This window comes from Somniosus microcephalus, chromosome 9 (assembly GCF_052327205.1).
Source record: "Somniosus microcephalus isolate GS21.2 chromosome 9, FLI_Smic_1.0, whole genome shotgun sequence".
Classification (NCBI taxonomy): Eukaryota; Metazoa; Chordata; class Chondrichthyes; order Squaliformes; family Somniosidae; genus Somniosus; species Somniosus microcephalus.
The window spans coordinates 137,766,806-137,782,438 of record NC_140995.1 but is presented as its reverse complement, the minus strand read 5'-3'; the positions used below and the strand labels follow the sequence as shown (position 1 = coordinate 137,782,438).

Genomic DNA, 15,633 nt, shown 5'->3' with positions numbered 1-15,633 from the left:
TGATGTCACAGACTGAAATTTCAACTGTCAAGATGTTTTGACAGATGAAATATTAGTGTTTCACAGCTGTTTGAAGCTGTCAAACACTGACAGTCTTACTTCTAACCAGAGTCCTTCTACACAGACTCAGTTAGAAATCTCTCCTGCACAGAAAGCTGCAGGCTGTCACTTTTGACAGTTCGCAGCCATTCTGCTTTCTGTGCCGGTTAGATGATGGACTCCCGAAACCTAGAGGAAGGAAGGCTGAAAAGGTAAGTACAGGTAATTTAAACTTCTTTACACACTTTAGACACACCAAACACACTTATCTTTGCACTCATGCACCCATCACTCACCTGAACACCGACATCTCGACCCCTCCAAGTCCTTCAACCCAACGGCCCGAATCCTCTAACTTGGCGTGGTTTGGAGCCGTCGGGAATCCCACACTTCAAGCTTTAAAATAGGGATTAGGCTAAAAACTGCCCGTTAACTACCTGTTAACAGGCAGTTAATTGGCACTAATCCCTTCTCGCCTCGGGTAGGCAGGTCCCAGTGCAGGGCGGGTACCCGCCTCCTTTGAAACTTACATGGAGGCAGGTTGGGGGCGGGATGGTGTTGGGACCCCCGCATTCGGGACTTTAACCCCCCCCGCACGCCTCCAATCCCGACTCCACGGGTCAATGAAAATCGACCCCTTTATGTTCTTAGATACTTGGTGCAAGTCCAAAATAAAACTGACTAGAATGATACTGGGAATAAGGGGTTATAGTTATAAAGAAAGGCTTACAGTATTGGGGCTTTACTGGAGCACCGAAGGTAAAGGGGGATCAATTAGAGGTTTTCAAAATTACGTAAGATTTTGAGAGGGTAAATAATGAAACATTATTTGGCAAATTGGTAACAAGGGAGCATAGTCAGGATTTTCACTAGAAGGACAATGTTAGAAGTACATTATTTTTAAAACGCAAAGTTATTAGAATCTGGAATGCTTTACTACAGTGGCTATTGAGACTATAACATCATTTAAGAGAGTTTGGATAAATACTTGAAATGGAAGAATATAAAAGGATACAAGCAAAAGGAAATGGGATTAAAGTAGACAGCTCCAGTAAAACGCTAACAACAGCACAGGCACAATGGTCTGAATGACATCCTTCTTCGCTGTAATTTATATGATTTCTAGCTGGGGTGAGCCCGGCGTTGCCGAGGCTTTTTCGAGGGCATGTTGTTGTTGGAAGAGAGAGAGAGAGCGACTGGGGGGGTGGGGGGGCGGCAGAGAGAGACTGGGGGGGGGGAACAGAGAGAGACTGGGGGGGGGGGGGAACAGAGAGAGACTGGGGGGGGGAACAGAGAGAGACTGGGGGGGGGAAACAGAGACTGGGGGGGGGAACAGAGAGAGACGGGGGGGGAACAGAGAGAGACTGGGGGGGGGAACAGAGAAGCTCTCCCCCCCCCCCGCGATTTCCCGAGGCTCTCCCCCCCACCCCGCGATTTCCCGAGGCTCTCACCCCCGCGATTTCCCGAGGCTCTCCCCCCCCCCCCCGCGATTTCCCGAGGCTCTCCCCCCCCCGCGATTTCCCGAGGCTCTCCCCCCCACCGCGATTTCCCGAGGCTCTCCCCCCCCCCGCGATTTCCCGAGGCTCTCCCCCCCTCCGCGATTTCCCGAGGCTCTCCCCCCACCGCGATTTCCCGAGGCTCGCCCCCCCCGCGATCTCCCGAGGCTGTGTGCTGGCGTCACGGGGGCCGTGCGCATGCGTGCCGGCATCAAGGCGGCTGCGCAACTGGCGGCCTCTTCATTTTTTTTAAACTCATGCGTGCTGGCGTCACGGGGTGGCGGGCCGTGCGCATGCGTGGTTTCAAGACCGCCGGCGTGCCCCGTTGCCGGGGTAACGGGGGCCGTGCGAATGCGTGCCATCGTCAAGGCGGCCGCGCAACTGGCGGCCTCTTCTTTTTTTTTAAAACTCATCTTTCGCCAAGTAAGAGGAGATTAAATAAATAGAGAGCAGCAAAAGAGGAGGAGGGAGTAGGAGTCGCTCGGTAGGCCCATGCAAGAAGGACGGTAGATGTGAATAGGAGGCAGGGCTCGGCTGCCGGTTAACTAAGTGGCCCCTCGGGTCGGACTCAGGCCTGGTCTCGAACGAGGAGCCAACTGCCCCGCCCACCGCGTGCGCATTTGCTAAACACAATTTAAAACACAAATAAATTGTTATTTAATTCCCTAACACATCATTAAAATATTTACCTTAGTTCCCTAACACACAGAAAGTGTGGGGGAAAAAATCGTGAAAAATCAAGATGGCGGCCACTCACCTCGGTTCAGAAGGATAAGGCCCGCCCACACACGCACCGATTGGTCGACCGGTCAGGTCACCGAAGCGTAGGATTGGTCAATCGTCGAGTCACTCGACACTCAACTGCAGGACGGCACGCGCCAGGAACCCGCCGTACGATTGGTCGACCTCGACGTCACACGGTCGCTAATGAGATGCAAATGAGCGGAACGCTGAACGTTTTTCGGATACCGCGGGCGTGGTTTTTGTCCGGCCGAAAGGTAAATATGCCTATGACCGGTCCGGAATCGCAAGCTTTCTTTTGAGGCGACGCGCGCGTCGGTACGCTCTGTAACTTTCAAACGTATAGAACACGGACAGACAGACAGACAGACAGAAGAGCCGCTTTATATATATAGACTAGCTGGGGGTGCCCGGCGGTGCCGAGGCTTTTTTGAGGGCATGTTGTTGTTGGAAGAGAGAGAGAGAGTGAGAGACTGGGGGAAGAGAGAGAGCGAGAGACTGGGGGGAAGAGAGAGAGCGAGAGACTGGGGGGAAGAGAGAGTGTGAGAGACTGGGGGGAAGAGAGAGAGCGAGAGACTGGGGGGAAGAGAGAGAGCGAGAGACTGGGGGGAAGAGAGAGAGCGACTGGGGGGGAAGGGGGAGGAAGGGGAAGGGGGAGGAAGGGGGCAGGAGGGGGGGAGGGGGAAGGGGGCGGGAGGGGGGGATGGAATGGGGGGGGAGGGAAGGGGGGAAGCCCGGCGTTGCCAAGGCTTTTTTGTGAAACGGCAGCTTACAGGGCCACGCGGTTTACGGCCAGCCGCTGCCGCTCCCCCGCTCTGTGTCTTGGGCCGAGCAGTTGTGAGGCCCGGCCCGAGTGACCCCAACTCACCTCCCACTCCGGCAGGCCGGGAGCGGGATACTTTGCCGGAGCCGCACTGTGGGGGTTTGTTGTGCTGGTGCTGTCGCTGTTGGTATTTTAAAAATGGCGGCGACGTTTCCGGAGGCTGCAGGATTAGGCACGCCCACACATGGAATGAAACGCCTCCCGTGATGCAAGAGAGAGAGAGAGACAGGGGGGAGACGAGAGGGAAGGAGAGAGAGAGAGAGAGAGGGAAGGAGAGCGATACAGAGAGGGAAGGAGAGAGAGACAGAGAGAGAGATGGAAGGAGAGAGAGACAGAGATAGAGAGGGAAGGAGAGAGAGAGGGAAGGAGAGAGAGAGAGAGACAGAGAGAGGGAAGGAGAGAGAGACAGAGAGAGGGAATGAGAGAGAGGGAAGGAGAGAGAGAGAGAGAGGGAAGGAGAGAGAGAGAGGGAAGGAGAGAGAGAGAGGGAAGGAGAGAGAGAGAGAGGGGGAAGGAGAGAGAGAGAGAGATGGAAGGAGAGAGCGAGAGGGAAGGAGCGAGAGGGAAGGAGAGAGAAAGAGAGGGAAGGAGAGAGAGACAGAGAGAGAGAGGGAAGGAGAGAGAGGGAAGGAGAGAGAGAGAGAGAGGGAAGGAGAGAGAGAGAGAGAGATTGGGAGTGTGAGAGAGAGAGATTGGGAGTGTGAGAGAGAGAGATTGGGAGTGAGAGAGAGATTGGGAGTGAGAGAGAGATTGGGAGTGAGAGAGAGAGAGACTGGGAGTGTGAGGGAGAGAGATTGGGAGTGTGAGAGAGAGAGATTGGGAGTGTGAGAGAGAGAGATTGGGAGTGAGAGAGAGAGAGATTGGGAATGTGAGAGAGAGAGAGAGAGACTGGGAGTGTGTGAGAAAGAGAGACTGGGAGTGTGAGAGAGATTGGGAGTGCGAGAGAGAGAGAGATTGGGAGTGTGAGAGAGAGAGATTGGGAGTGTGAGAGAGAGAGAGATTGGGAGTGTGAGAGAGAGAGATTGGGAGTGTGAGAGAGAGAGATTGGGAGTGTGAGAGAGAGAGAGAGATTGGGAGTGTGAGAGAGAGAGAGAGATTGGGAGTGTGAGAGAGAGATTGGGAGTGTGAGAGAGAGATTGGGAGTGTGAGAGAGAGAGAGATTGGGAGTGTGAGAGAGAGAGATTGGGAGTGTGAGAGAGAGATTGGGAGTGTGAGAGAGAGAGATTGGGAGTGAGAGAGAGAGAGATTGGGAGTGAGAGAGAGAGAGATTGGGAGTGTGAGAGAGAGACTGGGAGTGTGAGAGAGAGAGAGAGATTGGGAGTGTCAGAGAGAGGGATTGGGAGTGTGAGAGAGAGAGAGATTGGGAGTGTCAGAGAGAGAGATTGGGAGTGAGAGAGAGAGAGATTGGGAGTGTGAGAGAGAGAGATTGGGAGTGTTTCAGTGAAGCAACCACTAACACTACTAACAATAACCAGCCCCAGGACAGTGCCATCGTAGCACAGAGAATTCGACCCAACACAATTGTCACTAAACAAAAGGAAAAATACCTGTCATATTGGGCAGAAACAACAAAAACCCAAAGCAAACTCAATTGCTACTTGGCCCTAAACAGACAATACAACATGGCTGAGTACCTGACCATGGTAAAGGATAACAAACTGAGAAAAACCTTGACAAGGTACAGACTTAGCGAACATAGCCTAGCGATCGAAAAAGGCAGACACAGGCAGACCAGGCTGCCAAGAGAGGACAGGATATGCTCTCACTGCAGTCAGGGAGTAGTGGAGACAGAGATGCACTTCCTCACAGCCTGTGGAAAATATCAGGGCATCAGGGAGAATTTCTACCAAAAATTCTCACAAATATGCCCTGAATTCAGAAATTTGAATGACGACCAAAAACTCCCATACCTACTGGGGGAGGAGAGAAGCTGTGTAGCACTGGCGGCACATTATGTTACAGCTTGCCATGAACAGAGGGACAACCAGTAAACCTAAGAAAAGAGTATATATAAATAATGCGAATGTATATTTATACACTCAGGGATATACCTGTTTATACACTGTATGAATAGAACTGCGTTTATGTGTTCAACCATAAATGTATTTTGATGCTTTGGCAACATAAGATGTACCTTATCATGCCAATAAAGCGATTTGAATTAAATTGAATTGAATTGAGTGAGAGAGAGAGAGAGATTGGGAGTGTGAGAGAGAGATTGGGAGTGTGAGAGAGAGAGAGATTGGGAGTGTGAGAGAGAGAGATTGGGCGTGTGAGAGAGAGAGAGATTGGGAGTGTGAGAGAGAGAGAGATTGGGAGTGTGAGAGAGAGAGAGATTGGGAGTGTGAGAGAGAGAGAGATTGGGAGTGTGAGAGAGAGAGAGATATACATAAATGAATTAGCAGACATGCTGGAGCAAAGCGAGTCACCAGGTCTCCGTCTCCTAGATGGAGAAGTGAAATCCCTGTTCTATGCGGACGACCTGGTTCTGCTGTCTCCCACAGAACAGGGATTACAGCAACAACTAGACCTACTCGACAAATACTGCCAAAATTGGGCTCTAACAGTAAATCTAAAGAAAACCAACATCATGATTTTTCAAAAAAGGCCCAGATGTCAGGAAAACAAATACCAGTTTACCCTCAGTGATATCACTATAGGACACACTATGAGCTACACCTACCTTGGTCTAACTATTACAGCATCAGGGAGCTTCAGCATAGCAGTGAATGCACTAAAAGAAAAAGCCCGAAGAGCCCTATATGCAATAAAAAGAAAATTCTACAACATCCAAATCCCAATCAAAATCTGGCTCAAAATATTTGACAGCATAATCCTGCCCATTGCACTGTACGGTAGTGAAGTATGGGGCCCGCTAAATCACCAAAGCTACACTAAATGGGAAAAACATACAATAGAAGCCCTACATGCAGAATTCTGCCGAAGCATCCTTCGCACCCAAAGGAAAACGCCAACAAATGCATGCAGAGCCGAACTAGGCAGATACCCACTGATAATAAACATCCAAAAACGAGCACTAAACTTCCTAAATCACCTCAAATCTAGCTCCCCAGACACCCTTCATTTCAAAGCCTTTCAGACCCAAGAGCTAAACCCAGAAAAGAGTCCCCTGAGTCAGCTGCTACGGAAACTAAGTACTCAGCCGGACCCTGACCAGCCCCAGACCAACACAGCCGTCCAAACACCAATCCGAGTGAACCAAATCATTAAAAAATGCAAAGAAACCTACCTGGAACATTGGAACAAAATAACCGAAAGCCAAAGCAGATTAGAATGTTACCGGGCCCTAAAAAGAGAATATAAACTGGCAGACTACCTCACGACCATCAGAGACACAAAACAGAGACAGACCCTCACCAGGTACAGACTAAGCGACCACCAACTGGAAATTGAAAAAGGCAGATACAAGAAATCCTGGCAGCCTAGAGAGAATAGAATATGCGATCAATGTCTGGCTGGCGAGGTTGAAACAGAAATGCATTTCCTCCTAAAATGCGAAAAATTCAACACATCAAGAAACATATTATTCAACAAGCTAAGCCAAACAACCCCAGATTTCAAGGAATTGGATGATCTGTCAAAATTGAGATTAGTCCTAGGAGAAGGAGACAGACCATACCTTGGGGCCAAATATGTAACAACATGTCACAACCTGAGGACTGTTTAAAATTAAGACTGTTTAAAATTAATATTGAACGTACCAAATGAAGTACAAAGACTGTTTAAAATTAATATTGTTTAAAAGTAATATTGTATGTACCCAACAAATGTCAAATCGATTGACACCTACAGAATGTTGGAAAACTGTACCTTTTTGCTATGTAAGCTTTGGCAATATGGTTCTCTGTAAACTTTCATGCCAATAAAGCATTTTAATTGGAATTGGAATTGGAATTGGATTGGGAGTCTGAGAGAGAGAGAGAGATTGGGGGTGAGAGAGATTGGGAGTGTGAGAGAGAGAGAGATTGGGAGTGTAAGAGAGAGAGAGAGATTGGGAGTGAGAGAGATTGGGAGTGTGAGAGAGAGAGAGATTGGGAGTGTGAGAGAGAGAGAGATTGGGAGTGTCAGAGAGAGAGAGATTGGGAGTGTGAGAGAGAGACTGGGAGTGTGTGAGAGAGAGAGACTGGGAGTTTGAGAGAGAGATTGGGAGTGTGAGAGAGAGAGAGATTGGGAGCGTGAGAGAGAGAGATTGGGAGCGTGAGAGAGCGAGATTGGGAGTGTGAGAGAGAGAGAGATTGGGAGTGTCAGAGAGAGAGAGATTGGGAGTGTGAGAGAGAGAGAGAGATTGGGAGTGTGAGAGAGAGATTGGGAGTGTGAGAGAGAGATTGGGAGTGTGAGAGAGAGAGAGAGCTTGGGAGTCTGAGAGAGAGAGAGAGATTGGGAGTGTGAGAGAGAGAGGGATTGGGAGTGTGAGAGAGAGAGATTGGGAGTGTGTGAGAGAGAGAGAGATTGGGAGTGTGAGAGAGAGAGAGAGATTGGGAGTGAGAGAGATTGGGAGTGTGAGAGAGAGAGAGATTGGGAGTGTGAGAGTTTGGGAGTGTGAGAGAGAGAGAGATTGGGAGTGTGAGAGAGAGAGAGATTGGGAGTGTGAGAGAGAGAGAGATTGGGAGTGTGAGAGAGAGAGAGATTGGGAGTGTGAGAGAGAGAGAGATTGGGAGTGTGAGAGAGAGAGAGATTGGGAGTGTGAGAGAGAGAGAGATTGGGAGTGAGAGAGAGAGATTGGGAGTGAGAGAGAGAGAGATTGGGAGTGTGAGAGAGAGAGAGATTGGGAGTGTGAGAGAGAGAGAGATTGGGAGTGAGAGAGAGAGATTGGGAGTGTGAGAGAGAGAGATTGGGAGTGTGAGAGAGAGAGAGATTGGGAGTGTCAGAGAGAGAGATTGGGAGTGTGAGAGAGAGAGAGATTGGGTGTGTCAGAGAGAGAGAGATTGGGAGTGTGAGAGAGAGATTGGGAGTGAGAGAGAGAGAGATTGGGAGTGTGAGAGAGAGAGATTGGGAGTGAGAGAGAGAGAGATTGGGAGTGAGAGAGAGAGAGATTGGGAGTGTGAGAGAGAGAGATTGGGAGTGTGAGAGAGAGAGAGATTGGGAGTGTCAGAGAGAGAGATTGGGAGTGTGAGAGAGAGAGAGATTGGGTGTGTCAGAGAGAGAGAGATTGGGAGTGTGAGAGAGAGATTGGGAGTGAGAGAGAGAGAGATTGGGAGTGTGAGAGAGAGATTGGGAGTGTGAGAGAGAGAGATTGGGAGTGTGAGAGAGAGAGAGATTGGGAGTGTGAGAGAGAGAGAGATTGGGAGTGTGAGAGAGAGAGAGATTGGGAGTGTGAGAGAGAGAGAGATTGGGAGTGTGAGAGAGAGAGAGATTGGGAGTGTGAGAGAGAGAGATTGGGAGTGAGAGAGAGAGATTGGGAGTGAGAGAGAGAGAGATTGGGAGTGTGAGAGAGAGAGAGATTGGGAGTGTGAGAGAGAGAGAGATTGGGAGTGAGAGAGAGAGAGAGATTGGGAGTGTGAGAGAGAGAGAGATTGGGAGCGTGAGAGAGAGAGAGAGAGACTGGGAGTGTGACAGAGAGAGGGATTGGGAGTGTGAGAGAGAGAGAGATTGGGAGTGAGAGAGATTGGGAGTGTGAGAGAGAGAGAGATTGGGAGTGTGAGAGAGAGATTGGGAGTGAGAGAGAGAGAGATTGGGAGTGTGAGAGAGAGAGAGATTGGGAGTGTCAGAGAGAGAGATTGGGAGTGTGAGAGAGAGAGAGATTGGGTGTGTCAGAGAGAGAGAGATTGGGAGTGTGAGAGAGAGATTGGGAGTGAGAGAGAGAGAGATTGGGAGTGTGAGAGAGAGAGAGATTGGGAGTGTCAGAGAGAGAGATTGGGAGTGTGAGAGAGATATCTGGTGCCAAGGACTAATCTCCCCCATATATAAAAGCGGAAACAAATCAGACCCAAATAACTACCGCGGCATCTGTGTCAACAGTTGTCTAGGGAAGTTATTCTGCAGTATTCTAAATAGTAGATTACTTGATTTTCTTAACAAACATAATATCCTCAGAAAAAACCAAATAGGCTTTCTTCCAAAACACCGCACCGCCGACCATATCTATACCCTTCACACCCTCATTGAAAAACATATACACCAAACAAAAAATGGGAAAATATTCGCCTGTTTCATCGACTTCAAGAAAGCCTTTGACTCTATATGGCACGAAGGGCTCTATTATAAACTTCTTCAATGTGGAATAGGGGGCAAAGTCTATGACCTTATTAAATCAATGTATCTGAAAAACAAATGCGGGGTCAAAATTGGAGACAAACGCACCGATTTCTTCACCCAGAGAAGAGGCGTCCGGCAGGGCTGCAATTTGAGCCCGACCCTGTTCAACATATACATAAATGAATTAGCAGACATGCTGGAGCAAAGCGAGTCACCAGGTCTCCGTCTCCTAGATGGAGAAGTGAAATCCCTGTTCTATGCGGACGACCTGGTTCTGCTGTCTCCCACAGAACAGGGATTACAGCAACAACTAGACCTACTCGACAAATACTGCCAAAATTGGGCTCTAACAGTAAATCTAAAGAAAACCAACATCATGATTTTTCAAAAAAGGCCCAGATGTCAGGAAAACAAATACCAGTTTACCCTCAGTGATACCACTATAGGACACACTATGAGCTACACCTACCTTGGTCTAACTATTACAGCATCAGGGAGCTTCAGCATAGCAGTGAATGCACTAAAAGAAAAAGCCCGAAGAGCCCTATATGCAATAAAAAGAAAATTCTACAACATCCAAATCCCAATCAAAATCTGGCTCAAAATATTTGACAGCATAATCCTGCCCATTGCACTGTACGGTAGTGAAGTATGGGGCCCGCTAAATCACCAAAGCTACACTAAATGGGAAAAACATACAATAGAAGCCCTACATGCAGAATTCTGCCGAAGCATCCTTCGCACCCAAAGGAAAACGCCAACAAATGCATGCAGAGCCGAACTAGGCAGATACCCACTGATAATAAACATCCAAAAACGAGCACTAAACTTCCTAAATCACCTCAAATCTAGCTCCCCAGACACCCTTCATTTCAAAGCCTTTCAGACCCAAGAGCTAAACCCAGAAAAGAGTCCCCTGAGTCAGCTGCTACGGAAACTAAGTACTCAGCCGGACCCTGACCAGCCCCAGACCAACACAGCCGCCCAAACACCAATCCGAGTGAACCAAATCATTAAAAAATGCAAAGAAACCTACCTGGAACATTGGAACAAAATAACCGAAAGCCAAAGCAGATTAGAATGTTACCGGGCCCTAAAAAGAGAATATAAACTGGCAGACTACCTCACGACCATCAGAGACACAAAACAGAGACAGACCCTCACCAGGTACAGACTAAGCGACCACCAACTGGAAATTGAAAAAGGCAGATACAAGAAATCCTGGCAGCCTAGAGAGAATAGAATATGCGATCAATGTCTGGCTGGCGAGGTTGAAACAGAAATGCATTTCCTCCTAAAATGCGAAAAATTCAACACATCAAGAAACATATTATTCAACAAGCTAAGCCAAACAACCCCAGATTTCAAGGAATTGGATGATCTGTCAAAATTGAGATTAGTCCTAGGAGAAGGAGACAGACCATACCTTGGGGCCAAATATGTAACAACATGTCACAACCTGAGGACTGTTTAAAATTAATATTGAACGTACCAAATGAAGTACAAAGACTGTTTAAAATTAATATTGTTTAAAAGTAATATTGTATGTACCCAACAAATGTCAAATCGATTGACACCTACAGAATGTTGGAAAACTGTACCTTTTTGCTATGTAAGCTTTGGCAATATGGTTCTCTGTAAACTTTCATGCCAATAAAGCATTTTAATTGGAATTGGAATTGGAAATTGGGTGTGTCAGAGAGAGAGAGATTGGGAGTGTGAGAGAGAGATTGGGAGTGAGAGAGAGAGAGATTGGGAGTGTGAGAGAGAGATTGGGAGTGTGAGAGAGAGAGATTGGGAGTGTGAGAGAGAGAGAGATTGGGAGTGTGAGAGAGAGAGAGATTGGGAGTGTGAGAGAGAGAGAGATTGGGAGTGTGAGAGAGAGAGAGATTGGGAGTGTGAGAGAGAGAGAGATTGGGAGTGTGAGAGAGAGAGTGATTGGGAGTGTGCGAGAGAGAGAGATTGGGAGTGAGAGAGAGAGATTGGGAGTGAGAGAGAGAGAGATTGGGAGTGTGAGAGAGAGAGAGATTGGGAGTGTGAGAGAGAGAGAGATTGGGAGTGAGAGAGAGAGAGAGATTGGGAGTGTGAGAGAGAGAGAGATTGGGAGCGTGAGAGAGAGAGAGAGAGACTGGGAGTGTGAGAGAGAGAGGGATTGGGAGTGTGAGAGAGAGAGAGATTGGGAGTGAGAGAGATTGGGAGTGTGAGAGAGAGAGTGATTGGGAGTGTGAGAGAGAGAGAGATTGGGAGTGAGAGAGTTTGGGAGTGTGAGAGAGAGAGAGATTGGGAGTGTGAGAGAGAGAGAGATTGGGAGTGTGAGAGAGAGAGAGATTGGGAGTGTGAGAGAGAGGCTGGGAGTGTGTGAGAGAGAGAGACTGGGAGTTTGAGAGAGAGATTGGGAGCGTGAGAGAGAGAGAGATTGGGAGTGTGAGAGAGAGAGAGATTGGGAGTGTCAGAGAGAGAGATTGGGAGTGTGAGAGAGAGAGAGATTGGGTGTGTCAGAGAGAGAGAGATTGGGAGTGTGAGAGAGAGATTGGGAGTGAGAGAGAGAGAGATTGGGAGTGTGAGAGAGAGAGAGATTGGGAGTGTGAGAGAGAGAGAGATTGGGAGTGTGAGAGAGAGAGAGATTGGGAGTGTGAGAGAGAGGCTGGGAGTGTCTGAGAGAGAGAGACTGGGAGTTTGAGAGAGAGATTGGGAGCGTGAGAGAGAGGGAGATTGGGAGTGTGAGAGAGAGAGAGATTGGGAGTGTCAGAGAGAGAGATTGGGAGTGTGAGAGAGAGAGAGATTGGGTGTGTCAGAGAGAGAGAGATTGGGAGTGTGAGAGAGAGATTGGGAGTGAGAGAGAGAGAGATTGGGAGTGTGAGAGAGAGAGAGATTGGGAGTGTGAGAGAGAGAGAGATTGGGAGTGAGAGAGAGAGAGAGATTGGGAGTGTGAGAGAGAGAGAGATTGGGAGCGTGAGAGAGAGAGAGAGACTGGGAGTGTGACAGAGAGAGGGATTGGGAGTGTGAGAGAGAGAGAGATTGGGAGTGAGAGAGATTGGGAGTGTGAGAGAGAGATTGGGAGTGAGAGAGAGAGAGATTGGGAGTGTGAGAGAGAGAGAGATTGGGAGTGTCAGAGAGATTGGGAGTGTGAGAGAGAGAGAGATTGGGTGTGTCAGAGAGAGAGAGATTGGGAGTGTGAGAGAGAGATTGGGAGTGAGAGAGAGAGAGATTGGGAGTGTGAGAGAGAGAGATTGGGAGTGTGAGAGAGAGAGAGATTGGGTGTGTCAGAGAGAGAGAGATTGGGAGTGTGAGAGAGAGATTGGGAGTGAGAGAGAGAGAGATTGGGAGTGTGAGAGAGAGATTGGGAGTGTGAGAGAGAGAGATTGGGAGTGTGAGAGAGAGAGAGGTTGGGAGTGTGAGAGAGAGAGAGATTGGGAGTGTGAGAGAGAGAGAGATTGGGAGTGTGAGAGAGAGAGAGATTGGGAGTGTGAGAGAGAGAGAGATTGGGAGTGTGAGAGAGAGAGAGATTGGGAGTGAGAGAGAGAGATTGGGAGTGAGAGAGAGAGAGATTGGGAGTGTGAGAGAGAGAGAGATTGGGAGTGTGAGAGAGAGAGATATTGGGAGTGAGAGAGAGAGAGAGATTGGGAGTGTGAGAGAGAGAGAGATTGGGAGCGTGAGAGAGAGAGAGAGAGACTGGGAGTGTGAGAGAGAGAGGGATTGGGAGTGTGAGAGAGCGAGAGATTGGGAGTGAGAGAGATTGGGAGTGTGAGAGAGAGAGAGAGATTGGGAGTGTGAGAGAGAGAGAGATTGGGAATGAGAGAGTTTGGGAGTGTGAGAGAGAGAGAGATTGGGAGTGTGAGAGAGAGAGAGATTGGGAGTGTGAGAGAGAGAGAGATTGGGAGTGTGAGAGAGAGGCTGGGAGTGTGTGAGAGAGAGAGACTGGGAGTTTGAGAGAGAGATTGGGAGCGTGAGAGAGAGAGAGATTGGGAGTGTGAGAGAGAGAGAGATTGGGAGTGTCAGAGAGAGAGATTGGGAGTGTGAGAGAGAGAGAGATTGGGTGTGTCAGAGAGAGAGAGATTGGGAGTGTGAGAGAGAGATTGGGAGTGAGAGAGAGAGAGATTGGGAGTGTGAGAGAGAGAGAGATTGGGAGTGTCAGAGAGAGAGATTGGGAGTGTGAGAGAGAGAGAGATTGGGTGTGTCAGAGAGAGAGAGATTGGGAGTGTGAGAGAGAGATTGGAAGTGAGAGAGAGAGAGATTGGGAGTGTGAGAGAGAGATTGGGAGTGTGAGAGAGAGAGAGATTGGGAGTGTGAGAGAGAGAGAGATTGGGAGTGTGAGAGAGAGAGAGATTGGGAGTGTGAGAGAGAGAGAGATTGGGAGTGTGAGAGAGAGAGATTGGGAGTGTGAGAGAGAGAGAGATTGGGAGTGTGAGAGAGAGAGAGATTGGGAGTGAGAGAGAGAGATTGGGAGTGAGAGAGAGAGAGATTGGGAGTGTGAGAGAGAGAGAGATTGGGAGTGTGAGAGAGAGAGAGATTGGGAGTGAGAGAGAGAGAGAGATTGGGAGTGTGAGAGAGAGAGAGATTGGGAGCGTGAGAGAGAGAGAGGAAGACTGGGAGTGTGAGAGAGAGAGACTGGGAGTGAGAGAGAGAGATTGGGAGTGTGAGAGAGAGAGACTGGGAGTGAGAGAGAGAAAGACTGAGTGTGAGAGAGAGAGAGATTGGGAGTGTGAGAGAGAGAGATTGGGAGTAACTATTACAGCATCAGGGAGCTTCAGCATAGCAGTGAATGCACTAAAAGAAAAAGCCCGAAGAGCCCTATATGCAATAAAAAGAAAATTCTACAACATCCAAATCCCAATCAAAATCTGGCTCAAAATTTTTGACAGCATAATCCTGCCCATTGCACTGTACGGTAGTGAAGTATGGGGCCCGCTAAATCACCAAAGCTACACTAAATGGGAAAAACACACAATAGAAGCCCTACATGCAGAATTCTGCCGAAGCATCCTTCGCACCCAAAGAAAAACGCCAACAAATGCATGCAGAGCCGAACTAGGCAGATACCCACTGATAATAAACATCCAAAAACGAGCACTAAACTTCCTAAATCACCTCAAATCTAGCTCCCCAGACACCCTTCATTTCAAAGCCTTTCAGACCCAAGAGCTAAACCCAGAAAAGAGTCCCCTGAGTCAGCTGCTACTGAAACTAAGTACTCAGCCGGACCCTGACCAGCCCCAGACCAACACAGCCGTCCAAACACCAATCCGAGTGAACCAAATCATTAAACAATGCAAAGAAACCTACCTGGAACATTGGAACAAAATAACCGAAAACCAAAGCAGATTAGAATGTTACCGGGCCCTAAAAAGAGAATATAAACTGGCAGACTACCTCACGACCATCAGAGACACAAAACAGAGACAGACCCTCACCAGGTACAGACTAAGCGACCACCAACTGGAAATTGAAAAAGGCAGATACAAGAAATCCTGGCAGCCTAGAGAGAATAGAATATGCGATCAATGTCTGGCTGGCGAGGTTGAAACAGAAATGCATTTCCTCCTAAAATGCGAAAAATTCAACACATCAAGAAACATATTATTCAACAAGCTAAGCCAAACAACCCCAGATTTCAAGGAATTGGATGATCTGTCAAAATTGAGATTAGTCCTAGGAGAAGGAGACAGACCATACCTTGGGGCTAAATATGTAACAACATGTCACAACCTGAGGACTGTTTAAAAGTAAGACTGTTTAAAATTAATATTGAACGTACCAAATGAAGTAGAAAGACTGTTTAAAATTAATATTGTTTAAAAGTAATATTGTATATACCCAACAAATGTCAAATCGATTGACACCTACAGAATGTTGGAAAACTGTACCTTTTTGCTATGTAAGCTTTGGCAATATGGTTCTCTGTAAACTTTCATGCCAATAAAGCATTTGAACTGAACTGAACTGAACTGATTGGGAGTGTGAGAGAGAGAGATTGGGAGTGTGAGAGAGAGAGAGAGATTGGGAGTGTGAGAGAGAGATTGGGAGTGTGAGAGAGAGAGATTGGGAGTGTGAGAGAGAGAGAGACTGGGAGTGAGAGAGAGAGAGACTCGGAGTGAGAGAGATTGGGAGTGTGTGAGAGAGAGATTGGGAGTGAGAGAGAGAGAGACTGGGAGTGAGAGAGAGAGAGGCTCGGAGTGAGAGAGATTGGGAGTGTGAGAGAGAGAGAGATTGGGAGTGAGAGAGAGAGATTGGGAGTGTGAGAGAGAGAGATTGGGAGTGTGAGAGAGAGAGACTGGGAGTGAGAGAGAGAGAGACTCGGAGTGAGAGAGATTGGGAGTG

General features: G+C 48.2%; 1 protein-coding gene across 12 annotated transcripts in view; it reads right to left on the bottom strand.

Moving 5' to 3' along the window:
* The window catches only part of tbc1d32 (TBC1 domain family, member 32), a 404,895-nt gene that overhangs the window by 275,424 nt on the left and 113,838 nt on the right, over positions 1-15,633 (bottom strand). The gene's annotated exons all lie outside the window — the stretch shown is intronic.